Consider the following 12,838-nt stretch of genomic DNA (forward strand, 5'->3'; position numbering starts at 1 on the left):
AAGAAAGAAAGAAAGAAAGAAAGAAAGAAAGAAAGAAAGAAAGAAAGGAAGGAAGGAAGGAAGGAAGGAAGGAAGAAAGAAAGAAAGGAAGAAAGAAAGAACAATTCCCATTTGGAATCCTAGCTCAATGACTTGTAATCATGGTCTCCTTCCTATGTCCCCACCCTTTGAGTGGTGACTGTCGTTTTCTCACCAAAGGGCTAAGTATTGTTCTTCATACACTAACTATGTACTGATCTTGTGACATAACTTTGGTCACCCGAATGGAACAGAGGGAGAATGTGCCCATTCTGATAGAGTCCTCAAAGGTCTCCGTAGGTTTGCTTATTCTTTTGGATCTGTGCCACTACTCAGTGAACAACCCTGGACGGGCCTGATGGATGATGAGAGACGTGTGGCCCTGCCACCTCTATCACTCCAGCTGGCAGCCAGAAAGACAGCAGATGTAAGGGAGGCCACGGAGGCCAGCCAGCTCCTTGTTAACCTGCCAGCTGATGGCAGGTGCATGAAAGAGCCAAGCTGAGATCAGCTAAACCTGGCCGCGTACACAGAACAATCCATCTGACCTATAGGATAGTGACCAATAACACCCTGTTATACTTTCAAAAGAGAGGTTGACAATGATGGCCAATGAACCAGCTGCCAGCTTTTGTAAATAAAGTTTTATTGGCACCCAGCCATGTCCATTTGTCTTTGTGCTGTCTATGGCTATTCTCATTCCACAGAGCTAGAGATGCTAGGAAGGAAACTTCATGGTTCACAAAGATTGAAATACTTTCTATATGACTCATAAGAAAAGCTTGATGTAATATTGTTTAAATGGCCAAATTTTGGGGGTGATTTGTTACTCAGTAATGTCTAACTGGTACACTGTCACTATGAGAGGTTAAGAAGTTATTTTGTTTATTCTTACAAAAACAATTGTAGAATCTCCTTGGGTTAAAGAGTAATCATTTTATTGTTGCTCACAGGTCTGTGAGTTGACTGAGCTCAGTTGGATGGTGCTGCTGTTCTTGATGTCGAGTATTGCTGTGGCATGGAAGAGAGGCGAGACTAGAATTTCTCTATTGGCTCATTCACTCCAGGCTGACTGATTACTGTTGGGGAGATCAGCTGGCAGTCCTTGACGTGGGACATTCATGTGCAGGCTACATAATATGGGGAGCTCTCTAGTCAGAGAAGTGAGTTTTAAGAGAAGCACACCAAAGCTACAGGACTTTCTATAACCAAGCCTTATTGGATAATTATTGCTGTCATTATTTATCGGTCAGAAGTGAGTCACATGGTCAACTCAGGGTCTAGGGGAAAGATTACACAAGGAGTAGGTTCACTTTTATTGTGAGAGCAGGCAGCATCTTGGGAGCTTTGCCATCTTACGTATAACTTTTTCTTTTTCTCCACTTTTGTCCAACACCACCTTTATTGTTTTGAGGGGGGTGTACTTTATTTTATAGTAAGGGAAGTACTAGACTCCCAAGCAGATTTGATACGTGTATATATGTGTGTAATATATGCAAAAGTGTGATATTGCTACTTAATCTCAGTTCTTGGACTGGTATTTTAGGCTGACTTGAATTGCAGCCAGGTGATGTTTACATCTCTACCTCTGGAGCAGGTCAGCACAGACTCTCTTCAATCAACCAGCTGATGACTCTTTGACCTGGCTAGTTTTACAGCCTTAAGTAATATTGTATCACCTTATTCATCTTTGGCAGGCGGGTGGTGTAGAGTGGAACGTATCCAAGAAGGAAGTGTATGCAACAATGTAGCAGCTTTCCATGAGTCCTCATTCTCCCTTTGGCAGCCAGCGCCTTCCCTGCACCTGTGTCCTCATCCAGAGCTGCTGGCCCAGGCAGGTTCTGTGGGAAGTCAGAGGGCAGGTGGCCTGGGTGTACTGACATTGCTCACTTAGGGGGTTCTTCTCTCAATAGTCACATGACATCCCAGCATTAGAAGCTCTTAGCGCATTCTCTTCATTTGTAGGTGCGTTGTTTTAACAATATCTCTGCTGTTTGCTTTGTGCTTTTGATTCTCAGAACATTGGCTTTCTCCTTAGAACCCCTTTGTCCCCCTCAATGTGTCTGTGTTCAGTCCCTCGCACCTTTTTTTCCTTCAGGTTCCTTGGCTCGGTGCCTGTGTGGACACCCCTCAGCACAGACCTGCGTGGTGCAAGCAAAGCCTGCCGTGCTTCCCTTGGCTTTGTGCTGGGAGTCACTGAGTGAGAGGAAACAGCACAGACGCCTATACTTTCAGTCAGGCCTTGCTGTACAGCGGCACCTCAAACATTCACTTATTTGTGGACTTCACATATGAAAACTCCAGCAGTCTGTGTCTCCAAACTTAATGAGCTTCTTCTGTGAGTCTGTTGAATGTTTCCCCTTCTCCCCTTTGAGAATATTACTCTGATACCTTAAACCCAGCCATTCCTGATCAACATTGTTTCTTATGCCTCCACTTCCAGATCTTCCTTAGTCTGTACTCAGTTCTCTCCCTGATCCCTCTTGCTTCTTTTCTTATCCCTACTGTCCCACACAGTCCTAGCAAGCTTGAGGTAAAAGCTCTCTCCGTCCCATCCAGGGCGTGTCTGGTAGGAATATGGTTGGTGTGTCAGAGAGGGCACTTACATTCTAGTCATGAGGCACGCGCACATAGTATATCTACAGCCAGAGCATAACAATGAGCTGAGTGTTGTACATGGCTGCAGTCTCCGAATAGAAGAGGTAGATGAGCCATTTAAGGCCTACTTGCACTGTAAGGTACAGGATGGGCTCAAGAGCAGCATGGACTCCATGAGAACCTGCTTTGAAGGAGAGATGGGAAAGAGTCAGAGGCGGAGCTGGAGGAGACTTGGAGGGAGAGGAATCAGGACAATCATAAGTGTTCTACTTAGGAATGAGAGTTTAGGGTTAGGAACAAAGTCCAGGCCCAGGAGAGGTTCTTGCTTAATCCATCAGAATAGATATTGTTAGGATTTGCTCTGGTGCAGTGTATACAGCTGCCAAATCCTTTTTTTCCCCATTTTTTTATTAGATGTTTTCTTCATTTACATTTCCAATGCTATTCTAAAAGTCCCCTATACCCTCCCCCTGCCCTGCTCCCCTACCCACTCACTCCCACTTCTTGGCCCTGGCTTTCCCCCGTACTGGGGCATATAAAGTTTGCAAGACCAAGGGGCCTCTCTTCCCAATGATGGCCGACTAGGCCATCTTCTGCTACATATGCAGCTAGAGACACTAGCTCTGGGGAGTACTGGTTAGTTTATATTGTTGTTGCACCTATAGGGTTGCAGATCCCTTTAGCTCCTTGGGTACTTTCTCTCGCTCCTCTATTGGAGGCCCTGTGTTCTATCCAATAACTGACTGTGAGCATCCACTTCTGTGTTTGCCAGGCAGTGGCAAAGCCTCACAGGAGACAGCTATATCAGGGTCCTTTCAGCAAAATCTTGCTGGCGTATGCAATAGTGTCTGCATTTGGTGGCTGATTATGGGATGGACCCCCGGGTGGGGTGGTCTCAAATTCTGAACCCCAAGATCTGATTGCCGCCAGATGAATAAATTCTCACACATATTGGCCTTTGTTGGGTAAACCTTGCTCCCCAGTATAAAGCTATTCATTAAACAGAAGTGGCTACAGCCAATTACTGGGGAGAATAGAGGTAGGTGGCATTTCCGTTACTGGGCTGGGGGACATAAATAGATGGGGACTTCGAGGAGAAGAGGAGGAAGGAACGAAGAGAAAGAAGACAGGAGAACATCTCCGTGAGATGTAACGGACCTGGAGATATCCTTCCTGAGGACAGACTGATGGGGAAGAAATAACCCAGGCGAGGCTCAGACAGCGAGTACTTGAGGAGCACAGCTGGAACTGCCAGTCTAGTTCATAGAAAAATAGATTAGGCGCAACCACCCAGTAATTGTGCTAAAACTGATTTAATAAATCCATAGGGTTCTGCCTTGATTATTCAGGGGCTGGCTGGATCATCTTAAGAACTAATAGAGTTAATTAATAGCATTCACAACCAGGACAAAGGATGAAAAGAAGTCAGACAGGAGGGTGGAGTGAGAAAGAAGAGTAACTTGTGTCCTGCGGTTTATATCCCACCAATGGCGTGTGGGTATCTGGTCAGCTGCTCTGGCACCCACTGAAATGGCTGGAATCAAGTCACCTCCTTCTATAGGTGTGTGGCCCTCATAGTTCTTCTGATTTCTTCTCGCACATCCTGCTCTGTTGCTTCTTCTCATGGGCAGCCCTTAGAACTCCTCACGGTGCTGGGCACCTGGCCTGTGGGCATAACTGTATGACTTTACCAGAGCTGCTGCTCAAACACAGGAAGATCACAAAACTAGAGTGTGTGTCTTTGTGTGTCTGTGTCTCTGAATGTGTGTATCCATGTTTATGCTGCGTGTGAGTTTGTATGCCTGTGCCAGGTGATACAAATATGGCCTTCATGTCCCTTCAAAGAACTGCTAAGTTACGAATTTAGTTTATCCCCTTGACAGTTTTAAGAGAGCCCCACAAATGCAGAATAGACAATTTTCTAAGTTGTAGCAGGCATATAGTCATGAAAAGCATCGACCCAGCCAAATAAGGAAGAGATCCGTCATGCCGCACCTCTTTCCCCTTCCCGTACTCTCTGCCATCAATCCCAGGTAAGCACTAACCGTGCAGAGTGATCTGTGATGGAGTCACAGAGCACAACTTGGACTGCCTCGCTCCCTTTGTTCCACACAATTACTGTCTTCCTCATCCGGGGCTCGCTGAATTTCAGTATTTCACTCCTTATGTTGCCTCTGTTGAGTAGAATTCATAGTGTAGCTATCTGACCTCACATATACCCACAGATTTAGTAAATACGTGTATGATATTTGAGCTGCTTCGCTGTGGGGCTTTTACAAATGAAGCAGCGGTGGGCATTATTATCACGTTGTCCTTACCGGTGAACATCTGCATGCATAGATATGCACGTAGGTATGCATAGTGGGCGTGGTGCGTGTTGCTCTCATGGGTGAATATCTGCATGCATAGAGGCTTGATCACATGCTATGTTTATGTTATTTCTTTTAAATGAAACTGTCAAACTTTTAAAAGTAGCTGTTATCATTCCTACCAACCAGCATATGAAAGAGGCTCCCTTCTGCAGTTTTCTTTGTCATCCCTTGGTATGGGAAGTATTTTTAATTTTAGCCATTTTTATAAGTGGGAGGGAGTGTTTTTTGGGTTTTAATTGCTTTCCAATGGCTAATATTAGCAGCTTCTTTTCCTATGCTTATTTTCGGTTCACATACATGAAGCATTTGTTCAAACCCTTCATTTAGTTTTATGGGTTTTTTTTTTCTACTCTTGAGTTGAAGGTCCCTTATGTATCTTGGTACAAGCACTTCATCAGACACACTCTCCAAATACTGTCTTCAAACTTATGGCTTGCCAACTGTTTTCTAAATATTTAGTACCTCTAGAGGATCACAACTTATAATTTTGATGAAATATAATTTACTGTTTTTCACTTATATGCTTTGTTTTGCTGACATACTGGAGGCATCTTTGCCCAGTCTTCAGTCAGAAAGAGTTTCTTCTGTGTTCTCTTCTAGAAGTTTTAAAGTTTACAGGTTTACATTTATGTCCAATGGTACATGGCATAATCTACTTTGGATTAATTTTTAATATAGCATGAAATTTGGATCCAATTAATCTTTTTGTGTCTGAGTTGTCTTAGCACTCCTAGTTGAGAACACGACTCTTCGGTGTTTAAAGCTTTCTGTAAGGGATTCAGCAGTGTGACACTCACAATTGTCTCTCAGTTCCTTTTTCCCGAGGTTGTTGAAATTTTATGTCTTAGGAATGGACTTTGTTGCCCTGTGTGTCATCATCCCTCTCTGTAGATTACTTCACTGTACAAACATACCACCATGCACGCCTCACATGGACTTCGTGCTGAGCCTGCAGGCTGTTCCTGGCTTCTTGCTCTTGGGGGCATTCTGGCCTTCTGAAGGTGTGTGCTCAGACCTCAGTGAGCCACATCATTGGGAGTGGGATTTCTGAGTCATAGGGTATGAAAATTCTCAGTGCCGTCGACGGTGCCAAGAAGACCTACAAATGGGTGCAGCTATGTCTCATCAGCGAGCATGAGAGCTTCACTCACAACCACTAGACACAATCAGCCCTTAGTTCAGTCAGTCTGGAGGCAGAGAGAGTCCCTCCCACATGGATTTTCCTAAGTAATAGCAATATCAAACCGATTGCATATGTTTTGAGGCCATTTGGCTCTCTGTTTTGATACAACGTTTCGAGATTGCTTTCATCTCAAACATGTTTGTTCATTATTTATCTATAAGAGTTTTCATGTTTTGAGGCTGGAGAGACGGACCAGCATCTAGAAGCATGTGATGTCCTTGCTGAGGACCCAAGTTTGATTCCCAGCACCCACACGAGGAAGCTCGGACCCGTCTGGTCTCCAAGGCCACCTGCATCCGTGTACCCATACCCTCATGCACAAACGTAAATATGAAATCCCTTCTTAAAGAGTCGCCTGTTTTATGTGAGTTCTCTGTTGAATACATCATCAGACTTATTTATTTTTAGATTTATTTTCATTTTAATTATGTGAATATTTGTGTGTCTGTGGGTATGTACATGTGAGAGCATGTGCCCTGAAGGCTAGAAAAGGGTGTGAGACCCTCTGGGGCTAGTGGCACAGGTGGCTGTGAGTACTTGCCATGGGTGCTGGTGATCAGACTTCATTCTCTCGGGACTGGTAAGCCCTTTTAACCTCTGAGCTGTCTCTCCCACCCAGAAAACATTCTAATAACATGCTGAACCTTTCATATAGGGGCCGGGGCTCCAAGGCTCCATTTTAGGGCTTCATGCAAGTTGTCGTTTATGTTCTCCTTCAGAAGTTTTGCCTTTGAAATTTAGACCTATGCTGTATCATGAATTAAGTTTTCTACGATGTGTAGAAGTTCTTTTACTCCTAGATATCACTGCTGGTGTGGGTGAGAATGGCTCCCTCCTCCTCCCCCTCCCCCTCCCCTCCCCGTCCCCTCCCCCTCACATGTTTGAATGCTTGGTCCTCAGTTAGTGAACTGTTTAGGAAGGATTAGGAGGTGTGGCCTTATTGGAGATTGGAGAAGGTTAAGTTGCTGGGAGTGCTTCTCCTTTCCCCTCCCCCTCCCCCTCCCCCTCCCCCTCTCTTTACTGCCTATGTGTCAGGATGTAAAGCTCTCAGCTACTGTTTTAGTTGCATGTCTGTCTGTTTCCTGCCATGATGATCATGGACGAACCATTGAAAACTGTAAGTAAACCCCCATGGAAATGTTTTCTTTGTGGGAGTTGCCTTGGTCATGGCGTCTCTTCACAGTAATAGATTCCTGACCAAGACAATGTCCAACAGACGTAGGCTAGTTACTATATGGAATGTCTTTTGGCCACTGAACCTTACCATACCTCAGCTCTCTCTCGCTCTCTCTCTCTCTCTCTCTCTCTCTCTCTCTCTCTCTCTCNTCTCTCTCTCTCTCTCTCTCTCTCTCTCTCTCTCTCTCTCGTGTGTGTGTCTGTGTGTGTGTGTGTCTGTGTGTGTGTCTGTGTGTGTGTGTGTGTGGTGTGCATCTTTTATTGATTTTATTGACTTTATTTTCATCTTGTACAGTGCCCCAAGTACAGAAATCCACTATGGAAGGACTTTTTCCTCAAAAATACTCATGACTGTCTAGATCCTTTCCATTTTTTTTTTTAGATAAATGTGGGAACAGCTTAGCAATTCGAACAAAAGTCTTTTGTTCTTTGTTTGTTTGTTTGTTTTTTGTTTTTTTTTTTTGTTTTTTGAGACAGGTTTCTCTGTGTAGCCCTGGCTGACCTGGAACTCACTCTGTAGACCAGGCTGGCCTCGGACTCAGAAATCCGCCTGCCTCTGCCTCCCAAGTGCTGGGATTAAAGGCATGCGCCACCACGCCTGGCCATACAAAAGTCTTATTGGGATTTTAATTGTTACTATGTCAGCTCTGTAAGTTAACCTGAGAAGAAATGCTTTAAAAATTACTATCTGGCTGGCCCAACTCATGAACTGGGATAGGACTCCACCCTCTGTTTTTACCTCATAGGATCCCTTCATTGCATTTATTCCTAGATGTTTGTATATTTTGTTGCAATGTTGAACATGATTTAAATTTTATTTTACTTTGGACCTAGAGCATGATATAGTGGACAAGAACATTGGCTGCTCTTGCAGAGGAACACCCACATGGTGACACATAGCCATATATAACTAAGTTTCAGGAGATGTGGTACCCTTTTCTGGCCTTGGTGAGCACTAGGTATGTACCTGATGCACATGCATATATGCAGGTGAACACTGATATGTATATATATATGTATATATATATATGTATATATATATATATAGTGTGTGTGTATATGTATATACATACATATGTACTACATATATATTATATGTAATACATTTTTAAAGAATTTTAATTTTTTTCTACAAGTACATGAAGATAAAGTTTTCATGGCAACTACATGGCCAGCTTCTCTCAGGAAGTCTCCTGCTTCTCATCTCTGTATTTAGGTATGTGTTTTGTTGCTCTGTGGCCTAATACCTGGCAATAAACAATTTCCAGGAAGAAGCCTTCCTCTGGCTTACAGTTCAAGGAGATACCAGTCACTGTGGCGGGCATTTCTGTTGGTATGAGACAGACTGGCTGGTCATGTCCCATTGGCTGTCAGACAATGCACATTGAATTGGGTACATTATAAAGCTTCAAGCCCACCCACAGTGAGCTTCTCTGTCTGGTGAGGCTTCACTCCCTAAAGACTTCACAATGTTCCTAAACAGCACCTGCATTAGGGCACCAAGTGTTCAACACATCAGCCTAAAGGGGACACTTTACATTTAAACTACAAAACATTTTACTGTTCCAATTATAAGACTCAAAACCTAAGTAGATCTTTTGTATCTTGTGCACTAGAAATAATATTTGCAGGGCAGAGATTATGTTTCTTTAATCCCTTTATTTTGGGGATTAATCACATTGTGTTGGTTCAGAAGTGATATTTGAGGACTATTTGATAAATAGTTGCTGAATGAGAAGGTGTGCTTCTCAAACCTTGAGCTTCGGTGAACCTTCTACATCCAGTTATTAATTAGATGTTTTCCTTTGGCTCTGTGTTCAGTGCGACACTTAGTCCTCAAATTCAATGAAATAGAGTTCCCGTTCCTTCTGTGTTCCTTTCCCAGTGACTCAACTGTCCAATTCTCCGGGTCATTCATCGGACAGTTTATTTTTATTGCTTCCCTTTCCTTATTTGTCTGCCCGTGTCCCATCGGCCCTCATGAACTATTCATTCTTTCTTGTTGGGTTTGCTGGCTTTGAGCACTTTCCATGATCAGTAGCCTGTCCCAGAGTGTTACCTCTTCATTCCTTGACTGAGTTGACTGTCTTGGGTCTTCTTCTTCCTGGTCTTCTTCCCATACACTAACAAACCAGCCTTCCATAGGCAGGCATTTTAATTATTCATTTCCTTCAAAAACAAACTACTGTAGACTCCTTTACCCTCTAAAAGTCTTCTGTCATAATTATCGCACCTGTGTATAAGGTCCATCCTTGTCACTAACACCCGCATCCAGCCTCATCAGCTGCAGCTTCATCCCCGCTCTGACCACTGCTCTGCCATGGCTCTTCCATTCCCACAGAATGTCTTCTTCCCTTTGTGGCTATCGTGCCATAGCTCCAACCTTCTGTAAGACCTAGCTCCAGACTCACCTCCTTCAGGAAGATGTTAAAGAACTGGGCCATCTCAAAGGAAAAATTCCCTTACGCTCTACCCTCCTGATCTTTGTAATTTAGAAATACTACTTTTAAGATGAAGTTATTTTGTTGTGTTTTATTCTTTAGTGGTGTGTGTGTGTGTGTGTGTGTGTGTGTGTGAGTGTGAGTGTGTGTGCGCGTGTGTGTGATATGTACATTTGGGTACAGTGTCTGCGGAGGGCATTGCATCCCTAGCTATAGTGAGCATCACAATCACGTGGGAGTTGGGTACCAATTTGGGTCCTGCAAGAGTAGAACTCTGATGGTTGTCCTCTGACCTCTATATACTTGTCCACACACACATGCATACACTCACAATAAGAATGTGTACACACAAACACAGTTGTGTACACACATGTACACATACATCACACAACAAAAAGATACCCACACTAAAACCAATTATTTGTGTTCATAGTTGTAGATTATCATAGAAGACTGATAGGTATTTTAGCTACAAAAATGCAGATTTCCTGAGCAGGACAAACTTCTCCTTTCTCCCTAGAGCCCCCTTTCATGGTGGGTGCTTGTACAATCCATAGGTGAAGTTCAAGCATGTCACACAGCAAGCATAGCCTCCCTGCCCAACCCCTCATCATCTTTAGGTCGCCGTTGGGAATGGCCCAAGTCAGATTCCTTCGCAGGTTTAGGATGCCCTGCAGATCAGCAGAGAAACTAGATTATTAGGTGGGGAATCTCAGGGACAGGTTCTAGGCAGAGTGGTAAGTAGTTGCTACATAGTCCTTTAGATTTTTTTCTTTAATTTCTAAATCCAAGTCCAGCCAACCAGAGGAATGAGAGATGAAGGCATCTGCACATAAGAAGAGAAATGCTCATTTATATGGGGGCAACACATGAAGCTTAAAAACCGAGAGGCAGTTAAAAGTGTGGTCCACTAACAGCTGAGTCGCAGGCACGGAACCTGAGTCTGGCAGTGTCCATTTGAGTGGGGCAGGAGTGGGTGGGTTGGGGTGGGCGGGGGTTGGGGAGAGAGCCCTGTTTTCATGCCTTGGCACTTGTGAAATGTTATTTGCAAGCTCAGAACCTGCCTTCATCATGTGTGTTTGAACACTGTTAATTTGCTTCAAGCACTTTCTGTTACCCACGAACCCCCTATTACATAACAGCTGCACTTTGGTCATCTGTTTACTTAGTTACTTCATGAAATTACGGGGACTATAACTTTCAGGCTTTATAGACTTTCCCCATTTCTGTTTTATGCAAGGAAAACCCAACAAATGATTTCTTTGTGAGGAAGGTCCCGTCTGAGCCCCACTATGCCAGCCTCGGAGTTTTGGTTTCCTCCTTAACTGGAATATAGCAGTGGTTCCTTTTTCTCCTTGAATGTGCATATTCCTGCCGGAGTTAAAAAACTTCCATAAATCAATAAAGTAATTGCTACATAATGACCTATTGTTAGTGTTCGTGCCCAGAATGATGTCACAAGGGGGTAATGGAGCTACTGAATCAAAAAAAATGGCAGCTGTTTCCAATTTATTTGAGAGTCAGTTGGACAGAAAATTAAATAAACACATAGACAAGAGGACAAGGGCAGGCCCTTGTATTATTCTTATGATAGTTTTAATTCAATTGCAAAAGTCAGCAGGCAGCTGATACTGTGGCCCGGAGTTTCATTAATTGCTTGTCTCTCTTGTCACCGGGACTGCTTCTGCTCATTCCGTCCTCCTTGGTTTCTGTTATTTAAAATTAAAGCATGGTTCAAACTTTTCTCTCCTGAGTGTGTTTTCTTCTTTTGTTAGTACAGCCCTTCAGGTCTCAGAAATGTATGACTGGAAGGAGCCACTTAGTCAATTTCTCTCTCTCTCTCTCTCTCTCTCTCTCTCTCTCTCTCTCTCTCTCTCTCTGTGTATTTTCTCCTCCTTCAGGGAAGCCAGTCTAGAATTTTTACAACAATCACCCTCCTCCTTGGGGGAAGGCCTGGAGACTGGTGTTTGTTGTTGAGCCCGAAGAGAAACTCAGCCACTAGGTTTGCAGAGCTCCCTCCACTGTGACCAGACCCTTTGATGTGATCTTTTGAAGTTCCTGCCTGGGGGCTGCTGGAGAGGATTATCAAAAGTAGCCTTAACAGCCCAGGTTGGAGTTGGGCGAGCAGCACCATCCACACCAGGCTTCCCACCGGCTTCAGCAGGTTTTGGAGGTGGGGGTGGAGCTCCACAGAGGAGGCTGCCAAGGCATTCCAGTAGCTGCCTGTGTGGGCTCTCCCCTCCACAGTGTCCTGTTGGCAAGACTCTGTTCTCCAATAATGGAGAAGTTTGATGTTTTGTGTGGTAACCACCACCGTTATTATTATTATTATTATTATTATTTTCTCTTCTTAAGCGATAATGTTTGACTGCCTTAAGAGAACTATTTTAATTTCGCATCCAAAGGGGATTGTAGTTCCCTCCTAAGAACCCCAAAGGTCATTTTTACAAAAGATTCTCTAAAGTCAGAGGATCTATGAAATACACTCAGTGCTTCTTTGTGTTAGAGGTTAGCAAAGCTGGCATCGGATGTCTCAAGGATTCTTAATATAAACTGATGGGGGGGGGGGGGGGCACTGAGGAACTTGAGGGAGAAATCTACCAAATGGACACACCGAGGAGGCTTTGCAACAGAAGTAAGGAAACCCCAGAGGTTCCAGAGCAGAAAAGATGAAAGAGGAATGTACCGGAAGGGAGAAGGGAGGAGCTGGAAGAGATGGCAGGGCAGTAACCAAGCCCATGTAGGAGGCTAAGCACCACGAGGAACAATGAAGTCTGCTTTATCATTTCAGAAAAGTGGCGCACACAGGCTGATAGTCCGTTCAATGGGTCAGATGTGTCATAATAATAATAATAATAATAATAATAATAATAATCTGTTTAATGGAGCAGACCCGGTAGATCCCAGGATGCCCGTCCTCCCTGCAAACACTAGGCAGAAAGTGGTATACAGCAGGCAGAGCAAAGTAGCTCAGGGCCAACATGGGCTTCCGAGTGAGCTTCCCAGCTTAGAGAGGAGGCCAATGGGCTGCGGAGGCCTGCGCGGGATGC

Source organism: Mus caroli, chromosome 6 (genome assembly GCF_900094665.2).
Source record: "Mus caroli chromosome 6, CAROLI_EIJ_v1.1, whole genome shotgun sequence".
Taxonomy (NCBI): domain Eukaryota; kingdom Metazoa; phylum Chordata; class Mammalia; order Rodentia; family Muridae; genus Mus; species Mus caroli.